The sequence below is a fragment of the Schistocerca gregaria genome, chromosome 7 (genome assembly GCF_023897955.1).
Source record: "Schistocerca gregaria isolate iqSchGreg1 chromosome 7, iqSchGreg1.2, whole genome shotgun sequence".
In the NCBI taxonomy this organism is placed as follows: Eukaryota; Metazoa; Arthropoda; class Insecta; order Orthoptera; family Acrididae; genus Schistocerca; species Schistocerca gregaria.
The window spans coordinates 192,746,044-192,761,489 of NC_064926.1; positions in this window are offsets into that span (position 1 = coordinate 192,746,044).

A 15,446-nucleotide genomic window follows, 5' to 3' on the forward strand; every position below is an offset into this window, starting at 1 on the left:
GTTCCTACTGCTGACAACACTGCTCTCCGGTCTGAGATTCTCTTATAGCTTACATATCGCCGGCAGCGCGTGAGTAATCCATCGAAATTACATCTGCTCGAGTGCGATAGCAACAAATTTCTTAATCATGGACCTCTTACAAGATAACTACGATTTTGGGTAACAAGCGCCGAATAATCATTGAAAATGTCAATGAATCATTACTGGAAATGAAGAACTGAATCTATACGACTTTTTTTGTTACCTTTACGGGATGGTCTCTTCTCTTGATCTAACGAAACGGATGTAAGCTATACAAATCTCTTGATTTGTATAAAAAAAGAAATTTTGCATAGTTTACGTGGAAGATATACACTGTGAAATTTAAAGTGTTCTGTGAGATAGTTAATCGTCGAATATTTCAAACCAAACCAGTTCCAAACAAAGAGGACTTAGCAACATTAAGGTCCGATTTGCCTCCATTATGCAATTATTGCAAGGAATGGCGACATAATAGACCTTACAAGGAATCATCACAAGATACTAATCGATAAAAAGTCGAACTTTACAATACTGACGAACACTGGACTGTGTGAGTCAACAAACTGATGTACAGAGCGTCTCAAGATAGACGACCCACCACAGCCTTATACGGAAAACTTGGAAATTAGTGGTAAGGTCTTATGGGACCAAACTGCTGAGGTCATCGGTCCCAAGACTTACACACTGCTTGATCTAACGTAAACTAACTTACGCTAAGGACAACACGCACACCCATGCCCGAGGGAGGACTCGAACCTCCGACAGGGGGAGCCGTGCGGACCGTGAAAAGGCGCCAAAGACCGCTCGGCTAGCCCGCGGGCGCGGCTACCTCATACGTAAAGAGAACACATCAGTCACTAACACGTAATTTCCTTATAAGGTCGTCAACAACCTTTTTATTTTATTATAGTACCTACAAAATTATGTTATCGCACGAAACAAAGCTGGGAAGTTATGACGTCATAAACAGTGAGATGCTTGAAAAACTAGTTTTCTCTTAAAACTCAGCGCAAATTACCCAGACTATATTAATTCAGTGTCTCGTAATAAGCGCACTCATCGACTCCCAACCAACATTAAGCATAATTTCAAATATTTTACCGAGCGAGGTGGCGCAGTGGTTAGCACACTGGACTCGCATTCGGGAGGACGACGGTTCAATCCCGTCTCCGGCCATCCTGATTTGGGTTTTCCGTGATTTCCCTAAATCGTTTCAGGCAAATGCCGGGATGGTTCCTTTGAAAGGGCATGGCCGATTTCCTTCCCAATCCTTCCCTAACCCGAGCTTGCGCTCCGTCTCTAATGACCTCGTTGTCGACGGGACATTAAACACTAACCACCACCATCAAATATTTTGCAAACTTTTTCCTCACTTATATGCTTAACGTCAAATATTTAACGCATTAACGTACTTATAAACTAATCAGATGTTTAAGCTGTTTTATATATTACGGGAGTTCGAGTGTTTAAAGAATCGGACGTTTGCAGGTTAGAATGGAAAATGAGACACTAAAAGTTGTTGATGAGTTGTTTCGGCTACAAAATCAGTTACTATGGTAGAAGCAGAGAGGATATCAGGATATAAAATATGCCTGGCAATGGTAAGAAGGGAACTTCTGAAAAAGAGAACTTTGTCATCATGGTAAACAAATTTAAGTGTTAGGAAGTCTTTTCTTGTACCATTTGTCTGAAGTGAAATGTGGACAATAAACAGTTCAGACAAGAAGACAATATAAACGTTCGGAAGGTGGATCTACAGGAGAATGGTGAAGATTAGATGGTTAGATCAGATAACTCGTTGTGAGGTACTGAACCGATAGGACGGATCCTGAGGCATCAAGCAGTCGTCTGTTTGGTAATGGAGGTAAGTGTAGGAGGCAAAAACTGTAGAGAATGTCAAAGGCTCGAATTCTGCAGTCAGGTTCAGATGGATCTACACTGCAGCAGTTATACAGAGATGAAGAGCATTACGTAAGATAGGCTAGAGTGGAGAGTGAAACAAAGCAGCCTTCAGACTGAAGATGATAACAACAATAAGAGATCGTTAAACTATGATTTTTTTTCTCAGAGGAGCCAACTAAGGAACACATGCCAATTTAAATTTCGTATTCGTTGTTTTCTTTTCTTCCATGACTCTTTTCACTGTTCACTAAGTTTTTTCCTTCTTACCAGTTTTTTTCACTCTTCCGCCTTAGAATCAGTCTACATTCAAGATTGTTTTTTTGGTTTAACACCCCTCTGCCAATTAGTTCTTCAGCTTTTATGTTATTTTTTTCTAAATTATTTTTACTTCATGGATTCAAATTTGTTAACTTCGCGTACCACGAACATTTGCAGAGCTTTTTGGTCGTTCTACTGCCTTGCATTCGATATCAATATGCAGAAGATTCGTCTTCTTTTCGTCATTGCTTGTGATATATTTTCAGTATTTCGATAAATTTCATTATTACTACATAATATTTTCCTGGTGATTCGCCTTTCTAGTATGTCTAGTTTATCTAAATTATACGTTAATTCTATACATTCGCTTGCATATAGACATTCTGACTTCATTGCTGCATTGTGATGTCTTATTTTTGCATTTTTAGATAGGCATTTTTTGTTTGTTAAAGTCTTTCGTTACATATACCCTTTTCCTTTTATGTGTCCTTTCTTTTATAGCAGCTTTTTCCAAACCACGTTCTTAGATAATCCACGCCAAGTTATTTCTTTTCAGTTTGACCAACACCTGTTTTCAGAAATCTCGGAGCATTTTTCATCAACATCATCATCATCATCATTTAAGACTGATTATGCCTTTCAACATTCAGTCTGGAGCATAGCCCCCTTATCAAATTCCTCCATGATCCCCTATTCAGTGCTAACATTGGTGCCTCTTATGATGCTAAACCTATTACTTCAAAATCATTCTTAGCCGAATCCAGGTACCTTCTCCTTGGTCTGCCCCGACTCCTCCTACCCTCTACTGCTGAACCCATGAGTCTCTTGGGTAACCTTGCTTCTCCCATGCGTGTAACATGACCCCACCATCTAAGCCTGTTCGCCCTGACTGCTACATCTATAGAGTTCATTCCCAGTTTTTCTTTGATTTCCTCATTGTGGACACCCTACTGCCATTGTTCCCATCTACCAGTACCTGCAATCATCCTAGCTACTTTCATATCCATAACCTCAACCTTGTTTATATTTCTCTCCTACTGACATTACTTTCGTTTTGGAGATGCTAATCTTCATACCATAGTCCTTACATTTCTGATCTAGCTCTGAAATATTACTTTGCAAACTTTTAATCGAATCTGCCATCACAACTAAGTCATCAGCATATGCAAGACTGCTTATTTTGAGTTCACATATCTTAATCTCACCCAGCCAGTCTATTGTTTTCAACATATGATCCATAAATAATATGAACAACAGTGGAGACAGGTTGCAGCCTTGTCTTACCCCTGAAACTACTCTGAACCATGAACTCAATTTACCGTCAACTCTAACTGCTGCCTGACTATCCATGTAAAGACCTTTAATTGCTTGCAAAAGTTTGCCTCTTATTCCATAATCTCGTAGAACAGACAATAACTTCCTCCTAGGAACCCGGTCATATGCCTTTTCTAGATCTATAAAGCATAGATACAATTCACTGTTCCACTCATAACACTTCTCCATTATTTGCCGTAAGCTAAAGATCTGGTCCTGACAACCTCTAAGAGGCCTAAACCCACACTGATTTTCATCCAATTGGTCCTCAACTAATACTCGCACTTTCCTTTCAACAATACCTGAGAGGATTTTACCCACAACACTGATTAAAGAGATAACTCTGTAGTTGTTACAATCTTTTCTGTTTCCATGTTTAAAGATTGGTGTGAATACTGATTTTGTCCAGTCTAATGGAACCTGTCCCGACTCCCAGGCCATTTCAATTATCCTGTGTAGTCATTTAAGACCTGACATTCCACTGTATTTGATCAGTTCCGACTTAATTTCATCCACCCCAGCTGCTATATTGCACTGCAATCGACTGACCATTTTCTCTACTTCCTCAAATGTGATCTTATTTCCATCATCATTCCTATCCCATTCTACCTCGAAATCTGAAACATTGCTGATCGTAATTTCACCTACATTCAGCAACTCTTCAAAATATTCCCTCCATCTGCCCAAAGCATCCACAGGATTCACCAGCAGTTTTCCTGAGCTGTCCAAAATACTTGCCATTTACTTCTTACCTCCCTCTCGAAGACTGCTAATCACACTCCAGTATGATTTTCCAGCAGCTCGACCCATAGTCTCCAACCTGTTTCCAAAGTCTTCCCAAGATTTCTTCTTGGATGCTGCAGTTATCTGTTTGGCTTTGTTTCTTTCATCTCTCTACCTGAATTCTAGTATGTAGCCATTTTTGATACGCCTACTTTTTCCTTTTACAGGCTGCCTTGACTGTGTCATTCCACCAAGCTGTTTGCTTCATCCTACTTTTACATACTACTGTTCCAAGACATTCTTTAGCCACTTCTAGTACTGTGTCTCTGTACCTTGTCCATTCCTTTTCCAATGACTGTAATTGACTACAATCAACTAACTGGTACCTTTCTGAGATCGCTGTTATGTACTTGTGCCTGATTTCCTTATCCTGAAGTTTCTCCACTCTTATCCTCCTACATATGGACCTGACCTCCTGCACTTTCGGCCTCACAATCCCAATTTCACTGCAGATTATATAATAATCAGTGTCATCAAAGAATCCCCTGAATACACGTGTGTCCCTCACAGCCTTCCTGAATTCCTGATCTGTTATTATATAGTCAATGGTAGATCTGGTTCCCCTGCCTTCCCTAATATACCGGTGAATGTTCTTATGTTTAAAAAAGGAGTTTGTGATTACTAAGTCCATACTGGCACAGAAATCAAAGAGTAGTTTCCCTTTCCTGTTGGCCTCCATATCCTCTCCAAATTTACCCCTAACCTTTCATACCCTTTGTTTGATTTCCAGTCCTGGCATTAAAATCAACCATGAGCAGAACACTGTCCTTGTCCTTTACTCTAACAACTACATCACTGAGTGCCTCATAAAAACTATCCATCTTATATTGATCTGTCCCTTCACAATGCGAATATATTGACACAATCCTAATTTTCTTGCTAGACACTGTCAAATCTATCCACATCAGTCGTTCGTCTACGTACGTTACTACACATACGCTGGGTTCCATTTCTTTCCTGATGTAAAGCCCTACACCCCACTGTGCTATTCCTGCTTCGACTCCTGACAGGAAGACCTTGTATTCTCCCACTTCCTCTTCTTTCTCACCCCTTACCCGAATGTTACTAACAGCTAAAACGTCCAGCCCCATCTTACTTGCAGCCTCTGCCAGCTCTACCTTCTTCCCAGAGTAGCCCCCAGTGATATTAATAGCTCCCCATCTCATTACCATTTGTTTGCCAAGTCGTATCTTAGGAGACCCTGGTTTGTCAGTTAGAGGTGGGACTCCGTCACCTCCAAAGGTCCGAGGCATTTTGCTCTGATTGTTGCCAGCATCATATTTAAAGTATCGGGGAAGCAGGTTGCTAGCCTTACTTGCCCCGAGTCCCATTGAGTTTTACCCCTAACGGTTGAGGGACTAACCAGTGGATTTGGTAGTCTTTGCCGTATGAGCACAAAGGTGACCACGGCTCAGAATATGTCCGAGATGCCCAGCCTTATTCCAAAGTAACTGGTATCCCGACTGTCGGGACCACGTACTTGGCCACTTATACGTTGCCCGTGGTTCATGAACTAGGACATGACTACAGGAACCCACACCATGAACCACGCATTTTTCATGTTCGCAAAAAAAATTGTTTTTATCTGTAGAAATTCTTAAGCCGGCACTACTGCGCTATTTCTTCGAAAAGATTAATTTATGTTACAGCAGAAGTTACATTTTCAGAAAGTATAGAGAATTTATGTTTTTAACTGTGTTCCAGAAAAGATAGTGAAAATCTGGAATGGAAAACTGAATTAATATAAAATTTTGTCAATGAGATTTGGAAGAGGAAACATAACTATTATGGATTTGTTATTATTATTAGACAGTGTATAGCACTTTATGCTGCAGTCTTTGTGAGCGGATGCCAGTGGTATCATGCTTGCATCCGTGAATGTGACCCGTTATCTAGCTCGGCTCCCCGAAGGTACACATGCAGTAATTATTAGAGCGGTGGTACATGTCCCGTACCCTTTTTTCGCAGGCGTGTCAGGAAATTAATTAAAAAGTTTCACAAATTAAATTCATTAGCGAGGTAGTCGGTGGGCCCTTTGTTTCCGTTCGCAGCTGAATTGCGGATGAACGTCGCCATTGGCTACCGGTTATGCACGTAGCGGTCTGCGCGGAGGCCCGATAACCCGGGACCAATTGAAACGTGATTTCTGAAGTAGGATAAATCAGCGAGCACGTTACAAGCTTGACATGTAAAAATACGATTTAAACAAAGCTAAGTGCCCAGCACTGAGTTTATTATCTTCCATCAGAGGTGACTGGAATGTCTGTTTTACGCAATAATATGGTGGGACGCAGAAAAACTAATGCTAGTCACAGCGGAAATCCCGCGCCTCAAGTCTAAATCTCATTAAATAAGAGCGCAGCGTCAACAAAAGTTGTTTGGAGACCAGGCAATAAATACACTTTAAGGCTAGTGGCCGTGGCATTTGACGAGGAGAATTAGGTCCAAATGTAAACTCCGTAAGCCATCAATACAGTGTATGGCTGAGGGTACTTCGTGTACAGTTGTAACTTTTAACTCGAAATTCTCAAATTTTACTTGTTGCTCTTATAGTGAGATTAATAAACTAGGAAGTACTATTTCGGTTGATATATCTACGTATATACATTCGCGAAATTTTAAGAGTAAGCTACACTATACCGGCCTCTGTGGACGATCGGTTCTTTAGGCTCTTAAGTCCGGAACCGTGCTGCTGCTACGGTCGCAGGTTCGAATCCTGCCTCCGGCATGGATGTGTGTGATGTCCTTAGGTTAGTTAGGTCCAGCTAGTTCTAAGGGATTTATGACCTCAGATGTTAAGTCCCATAGTGCTCAGAGCCATTTGAACCGTTTGAAACTACACTATAATGCACAATGCCTTTCTCGTAGCGTCTTTCACTGGAGTGACCATCGCAATTTTTAAGATTACCAAACAAACTCTTGCTTAAATGTACTGTTCTTCTTTGTATCTCTTCTATTATGCAAAGACGCAGGTTTCCAGACTTGGGAGCAATATTCAAGCACACGTCGAAACAAAGTTTTGCGCCCTTTCTCTTTCTTGGGTGGGCTTGTATTCGTGAGAATTCTTCCAACGAATTTCACTCTGGCATTTCACTTTCTTATCATAAATTTCAAGTTGTACTTCAGCTTTAATTCCCTAAATGTGCATACATCATACATGTAGGCGCTACAGTCTGGAGCCGAGCGACCACTACGGTCGCAGGTTCGAATCCTGCCTCGGGCATGTATGTGTGTGATGTCCTTAGGTTAGTTAGGTTTAATTAGTTCTAAGTTCTAGGCGACTGATGACCTCAGAAGTTAAGTCGCATAGTGCTCAGAGCCAAAATCGCGTTCTGCATCATTCAAAGAAGAAAAATGTATCATCACGTGTAGTAATTTGACGAGCAGCAGGCGTATGGTCTATCAAGAGTGAGATTTATAGTTAAGAGTTTTTCTGCTCGCTCTGTTTACGCTGTCATGCAAATATAAAGCCGATGGGATCAGGAAGGCCATACTCAACGCCTTGCACGACCTTCACAGCCTCGCTGACTAGCGCCTGAGCGGACAAGTATACTGTTACCTCGGCTTAACAGCTGTGTCACGTACCTTATGTCGGGGTCGCCGACAGAGTAGGGAGCAACGCGCGCAAAATTTAGGCCCCTCTATTCCCTCAAATCGCATACAAATTTACTCACATATTCTTCCTCCTGTACTGTGTCCGCACAATAAGCAAAATTTCGTTATTTGGTACCCTTCGTGATGCTACAATTTTGTATTGTATTGTACTGTATGTTAACCGGGGGCCTAGAAACGACGGAGAGGCTCCGTCCCCGCCGCAGCCGCAGCGGGCCACAACCCCACGACGTCTGCAGCAGTCCACCCCTCCGCCGCCCCACACCGAACCACTCTTTCAGGGTTATTGTGCTATTCATCCCCCAGTAGACCACCCCCACAGGGAACGTCTCACACCAGACGAGTGTAACACCTTATGTTTGCGTGGTAGGGTAATGGTGGTGTACGCGTACGTGGAGAACTTGTTTGCGCAGCAAACGCCGACATAGTGTAGCTGAGGCGGAATAAGAGGAACCAGCCCGCATTCGGCGAGGCACATGGAAAACCGCCTAACAACCATCCACAGACTGGCCGGCTTATCGGACCGCGACACAAGTTCGCCGGGTGGGTTCGTGCCGGGACCCGGCGCTCCTTCCCGCCCGGAAAGCCGTGCGTTAGACCGTGGGCTGCTACAATTTTAATGGCCAGTAGTATACACAGATCAGTCGTCGAAATATTGCGCTCAGAAATGGACTCAGTATCTGACAAAAATATCGTCAGTCCACATCTGTTTTACATTATTTGTGGTGTACAATAAGAACCCTGCCCAGCAACCTACCGGGACAGCTGCGTAAACGAACACCGATGGGCGTCTCCGCCTACGCGAGCTTTTGGACCATGGTGTTTCTGTCCCTTTTGCAAGGGCCGCAGGTACCGTGGGACTTCCAGCCAACCAGTTTTGCATCTACATCTACATCTGTATGAAACTTCCTGGCAGATTAAAACTGTGTGCCGGTCGGTTCCGTTGAGCCTTCATGGGTCCACAGCTCGGGGCCGTGCAGTACCGTACTCGCTTCCCACGGCCGGGTTCGATTCCCGGCGGGGTCAGGTATTTTCTCTGCCTCGTGATGACTGGGTGTTGTGTGCTGTCCTTAAGTTAGTTAGGTTTAAGTAGATCTACGTTCTAGGGGACTGATGTCCATGGATGTTAAGTCCCGCAGTGCTCAGAGCCGTTTGAACCATTTGAGCCTTCATGGCCTGTTCTGGAGGAGTTTAGTTTAGTTTTCCTGTTCCAGATTCCTGCGTGAGCGATACGTAGGGTACTGTAGTATATTCCTAGAGTAATCATAAAAGCCGGTACTTGAAACTTTGTTAATAAACTTTCTCGGATTAGCTTAATTCTGTCTTCAAGAGTCTTCCAGTTCAGTTTTTTCAGTATCCCTGTGACACTCTCGCACGGAGTAAACAAACCTGTGACCGTTCGTGCTGCCCTTCTCTGTATACATTCAGTATCCCCTGTTAGTCCTATGCGGTACTGGTCTCTCACACTTCAGTAATAGTCTAGAACAGGTAGCACGAGTGATTTGTAAGCAATATCCTTTGTAGATTGGTTGCACTTCCATAATATTCTACCGGTACACCGAAGTCTACCATCTGCTTTACCCATGACTAAACTTATGTGCACATTCCATTCCCTATCCCAACAAAGTGTTACACGCAGGTATTTGTACGACTTGGCCGATTCCAACAGTGACACACATATTATAGTCACAGGATACTACGTTTTTACGTCTTCTGAAGTGTAAAATTTTACATTTCTGAACATTTAAACTAAGTTACCATTCTCGGCACCAGTTTGAAATCTTATCAAGATCTGACTGAATATTTATGCAGCTTCTTTCAGATAGTACTTAATTATAGGTGACTGCATCATCTGCAAAATGTCTGATTTTAATATTAAGCTGCAAGGCCGTTAATGTACAACATGAACAGCAAGGGTCCCGACATAATTCCGTGGGTCACACCCCAAGTTACTACTACATTTTACGATGGCTCTCCATCCAGTATAACATGCTGCGCCCTCGCTACCAAAAAGTCCTGAATCCAGGTACACTTTTCATTCGATACCTCATGTGATCGTACTTTGGACAATAGGAGTGGGTGTGCTCCATTGAAGTTCTCGATTTTTACTTTGATCAGTGTATTTTAGGAGTAGCTTTTATTACTTATACTGACGATTCATAGCTATTAGCCGGTAATGACGCGATGCTGGAGGCAGGCGGCGGGGCTACAACTATTTAATCACAAACAGCTGGACCGAAGTCAGCGGTCTATTACATCTCTTTAGAGCAGCCTGCTCAACCAGTCCAGTTACTGTCGCCATTATGGGTGTACTATTCACAGTAATTATATTTTGTGTCTCGCTTTGTTATTATTACGATTTTGTTGCCTCTACGATGGTTTTCTTCTCGCTTTGCAAAGTACAAGGTCTGAAGATGATCTAAATGCAATAGACGGAACCGGTCACCAGTTTAAATAAAATATTTATGCGATCAAGATAGTTTTAGCAAATTTTATTGATACACCTGAGACCGCTGTTTTCCTAGAACAATGTTTCAGAAAACATTTAAGAAATCCAATCTATTTCCGCATGTGAGCTGTGTTTCCACGGCTTCCAACAAACGTTATACATGAAGAGTGGATGGTAATAATCGAGTAAATACGCAGTGGGAATAAGGTCATGAAATTCGCAGACTACCTGATCAATTAATGAATGGAAAATCCTAACACAGCAATGAAAAAATGAAATGTCGTATGGCGAGGGCCTCCCGTTGGGTAGACCGGTGGCTTGGTGCAAATCTTTTTAGTTGACGCCACTTCGACGACGTAGTTCAAAATGGTTCGAATGGCTCTGACCACTATGGGGCTTGACATCTGAGGTCATCAGTCCCCTACAACTTAGAACTACTTAAACCTAACTAACCTAAGGACAGCACACGCACCCATACGCGAGGCAGGAATCGAACCTGCGACCGTAGCGGTCGCGCGGTTCCAGACTGAAGCGCCTAGAACCGCGCGGCCACTGGCGACTTGGTTTCGATGAGGATGACATGATGATGAGGACAACACAACATCCACTCCCAGAGCGGAGAAAATCTCCAACTGGGAACTGAACCCGGCCCCCGCGCCTGGCATACTACCGCACTGGCCACTTTTGTTTGTTTGTTTTTGTTTTTGGTTTATCTCATTTTGTTCGTCACTGTTTGTTGCATTTCTTCGGGGCGGATCTCTCATGACACCCGTTCAAGTTTATCGATGATCTATTCACTCAGTTTTTTTTCTTTTTAATTACAGAAGGCAGCTATCCCTCCTACCGAACATGTTGACGTACCACCACTCAGCTATGGAGAGTACAGGAATTGAAATGTGGAACATTTTTAGCAGTGGCACAGGACAACGATTGCTGTAGAATATTGGAATTGGAAACAAAACTCTTCAATAAATCAGTAACATCCAAATGTATAGTTTTTGATAAATAAACTTAAGGAGAAAGCAGCAAATTTTGTATCTGAAATTAAAAAAAGAATTCCATTGACCTGCCTCTTCAAAAATTTAGATAAAGATACGTAGTTCTTTATGTCATAAGAAAATACAACTGCATGAAACATTTAAGAAGTTGTTTAAAATCTCGCTTTCTTACAATAAATTGAGTGAGAAATTAAAGTTTATAAAATAAGTCTTACAATTCGCTACTGATACTGTTAAAGGATGCCATAAAATGAAGTATCTGGGAGTGACACTGTCGTCCGGTGGTACAAGTATGGATTATATAAACAATAAAATTGATCAGGTCAAGCGAGCCATAAAACAGTTAAATGGTATTCTCTGGAACAAAAACATAACGCGTAGAACAAAACATACCGTCTACCACACAATTATTGAAACTATCACAACTTATGGTGCAGAGTAGTGGGAACTAACTCAGAGGCAGAATGACCGCCTGCTGGTTGTCGAGATGGATTTCTGGAGACGGAGTTGTGGATATTCCAGGCTTGTTCATATTAGAAATGATAGGATCAGAGAAGTAATGAATGGGGGGGGGGGGGGGGGGGGGAGCACAATCCTAGATTACATAGAAAGGAAGCGCCTACTTTGTTATCGTCACTTACAGCGTATGCCAGACACAAGTTGGCAATGGACTCCACATCAAAGAAGAAAGCGCGGTAGACCTGCGAGATGCTGGAAAGGCGACGCCAACGAAGCAGTGGCGGCGAGAGAATGATGCTGGAATGGCCGTGAACGATGGAGATTGGGATGCGAGAGGCGGCGACAGCCTTAGAAACCTCGCTCTCATATATATATATATATATATATATATATATATATATATATATATATATATATGGTGTTCTCATATATATATATATATATATATATATATATATATATATATATATATATGGTGTTACGGAAAGGTACGGCCAAACTTTCAGGAAACATTCCTCACACACAAAGAAAGAAAATATGTTATGTGAACATGTGTCCGGAAACGCTTACTTTCCATGTTAGAGCTCATTTTATTACTTCTCTTCAAATCACATTAATCATGAAATGGAAACACACAGTAACAGGACGTACCAGCGTAACTTCAAACACTTTGCTACAGGAAATGTTCAAAATGTCCTCCGTTAACGAGGATACATGCATCCACCTTCCATCGCATGGAATCCCTGATGCGCTGATGCAGCCCTGGAGAATGGCGTATTGTATCACAGCCGTCCACAATACGTGCACGAAGAGCCTCTACATTTGGTACCGGGGTTGCGTAGACAAGAGATTTCAAATGCCCCCATAAATGAAAGTCAAGAGGGTTGAGGTCAGGAGAGCGTGGAGGCCATGGACTTGGTCCGCCTGTACCAATCCATCGGTCACCGGAACTGTTGTTGAGAAGCGTACGAACACTTCGACTGAAATGTGCAGGAGCTCCATCGTGCATGAACCACATGTTGTATCGTACTTGTAAAGGCACATGTTCTAGCAGCACAGGTATGAAATCATGATAACGTGCTCCATTGAGCGTAGGTGGAAGAACATGGGTCCCAATCAAGACATCACCAGCAATGCCTGCCCAAACGTTCACAGAAAATCTGTGTTGATGACCTGATTGCACAATCGCGTGCGGATTCTCATCAGCCCACACACGTCGATTGTGAAAATTTACAATTTGATCACGTTGGAATGAAGCCTCATCCGTAAAGAGAACATTTGCACTGAAATGAGGATTGACACATTGTTGGATGAACCATTCGCAGAAGTGTTCCCCTGGAGGCCAGTCAGCTGCTGATAGTGCCTGCACACACGCTGTACATGGTACGGAAACAACTGGTTCTCCCGTAGCACTCTCCATACAGTGACGTGGTCAACGCTCCCTTGTACAGCAGCAGCATCCCTGACGCTGACATTAGGGTGTCCTCGTCGTTCTAGGTCTTCCCCAGTCGTGAGTCATAGGCTGGAATGTTCCGTGCTCCCTAAGATGCCAATCAATTGCTTCGAACTTCTGTCGGGACACCTTCATTCTGGAAATCTGTCTCGATACAAACGTACCGCGCCACGGCTATTGCTCCGTGCTAATCCATACATCAAATGAACATCTGCCAACTCCGCATTTGTAAACATTGCACTGACTGCAAAACCACGTTCGTGATGAACACTAACCTGTTGATGCTACGTACTAATGTGCTTCATGATAGTACTGTAGAGCAATGAGTCGCATGTCAACACAAGCACCGAAGTCAACATTACCTTCCTTCAATTGGGCCAACTGGCGGTGAATCGAGGAAGTACGGTACATACTGACGAAACTAAAATGAGCTCAAACATGGAAATTAAGCGTTTCCGGACACTTGTCCACATAACATATTTTCTTTCTTTGTGTGTGAGGAATGTTTCCTGAAAGTTTGGCCGTACCTTTTTGTAACACCCTATAAAAAAAATCATTTAAACAAGCCTAAGTGCTTTGTCCTAAGCCACGATGAAAAGTTCTTATTACACAACGGTCGGCAGGGCCTCCGCCACGGGTGCCGGAGGGGCAGGGGGGGGGGGGGTACCCACAGTTAAAATATTTGAGGTCAGAAACACCACTTGACGTCACAGGTCAGAAAGCCCGCTACACAGCGTCTCCAGCTACGGGCTACGGGCGACAAAAAACTACCTGATGCACTTATCGCTCGCCTCCCCCCCCCCCCCTCCCCCCTCCACACCCCTCGCCGTCAGCTGCCGCTATCTGCCCCGAAGCTGTCAAAGCACTGGACTGGGACCTCTGTGTCTCCAAGTGCAGACCTGTTTTTTTTCTTAGTGGTTTGGGCTTGGTGTAGAGACAGAGTGAGCTTCTGTCCCATTACGTACCTTCAACATATCAGCTTATATAATACTTGTGGATTGTCCACGAACGTGGAATTTTACTACAGCATTTTGTGTGCTGCTCTCAGTTACATGAATTTAGTATCCGTGTCAGTAAATTTGTACAAAGTGATCTACACAATTAACGGCTAAAACTAACTAAAGTGAAAGTATACAATAATTATACACTCATGCTCATAAATTAAGGATAGCGCTGATACATGGTGAAACAACGCTCTGGTTGGCGGTTTGCGGGTTTAAATCACCTCAGGGTATGACCATGCGGTGCATTTCATCTGCTGTCGTCGCACAGTGGCGCTGGCAGCAGTCCACATAATCAGAGATTTGTTGGCGCATGTCAGAGTACGGTGCAGCGAGTGAGTGTGCAGACGTTTTCAGACGTGCTAATGGTGACTATGTGTTGAAAATGGCTCAAAGAACACATATTGATGACGTTATGAGGGGTAGAATACTAGGGCGACTGGAGGCTGGTCAGACACAGCAGGTCGGAACACGGGCCCTCAGTGTGCCACAAAGTGTGAGCTCAAGATTATGGCAACGATTCCAGCAGACAGTAAACGTCTCCAGGCGCTACAGTAGGGGACGTCCACAGCGTACAAAACCACAAGAAGGCCGATATCTTACCATCAGTGGCCGCAGACGGCCACGAAGTACTGCTGGTAACCTTGCTGAGGACATTACTGCAGCCACTGGAACAGTTGTTTCCAGACATACAGTCGACATACGACTGAACAGACATGGTTTATTCAACTGGAGACCTGAAAGGTGCAGTCCACTTACCCCTGGTCACAGGAGAGCCCGTAATGCCTGGTGTCAAGAACACAGTACATAGTCATTCGAACAGTAGTCCCAGGTTATGTGGAAGAGTCCAGGTGTAGTCTGAACAGTGATTCTCGCCGGGTTTTCATCTGGCGTGAACCAGGAACCAGATACCAACCCCTAAAGTCTTTGAACGGGACCTGTATGGAGGTCGTGGTTTGATGGTGTGGGGTTGGATTATGATTGGTGCTCGTACATCCGTACATGTCTTTGACAGAGGAACTGTAACCGCCTATTCCGGGGTGCAGTGGGTCCCACCTTCCTCCTGATGGATGATAACGCACGGCTCCACCGAGCTGCCATCGTGGATGAGTACCTTGAAACAGAAGACATCAGGTGAATGGAGAGGCCTGCGTGTTCTCCAGACGTAAACCCCGTCGAGCACGTCAGGGATGCTC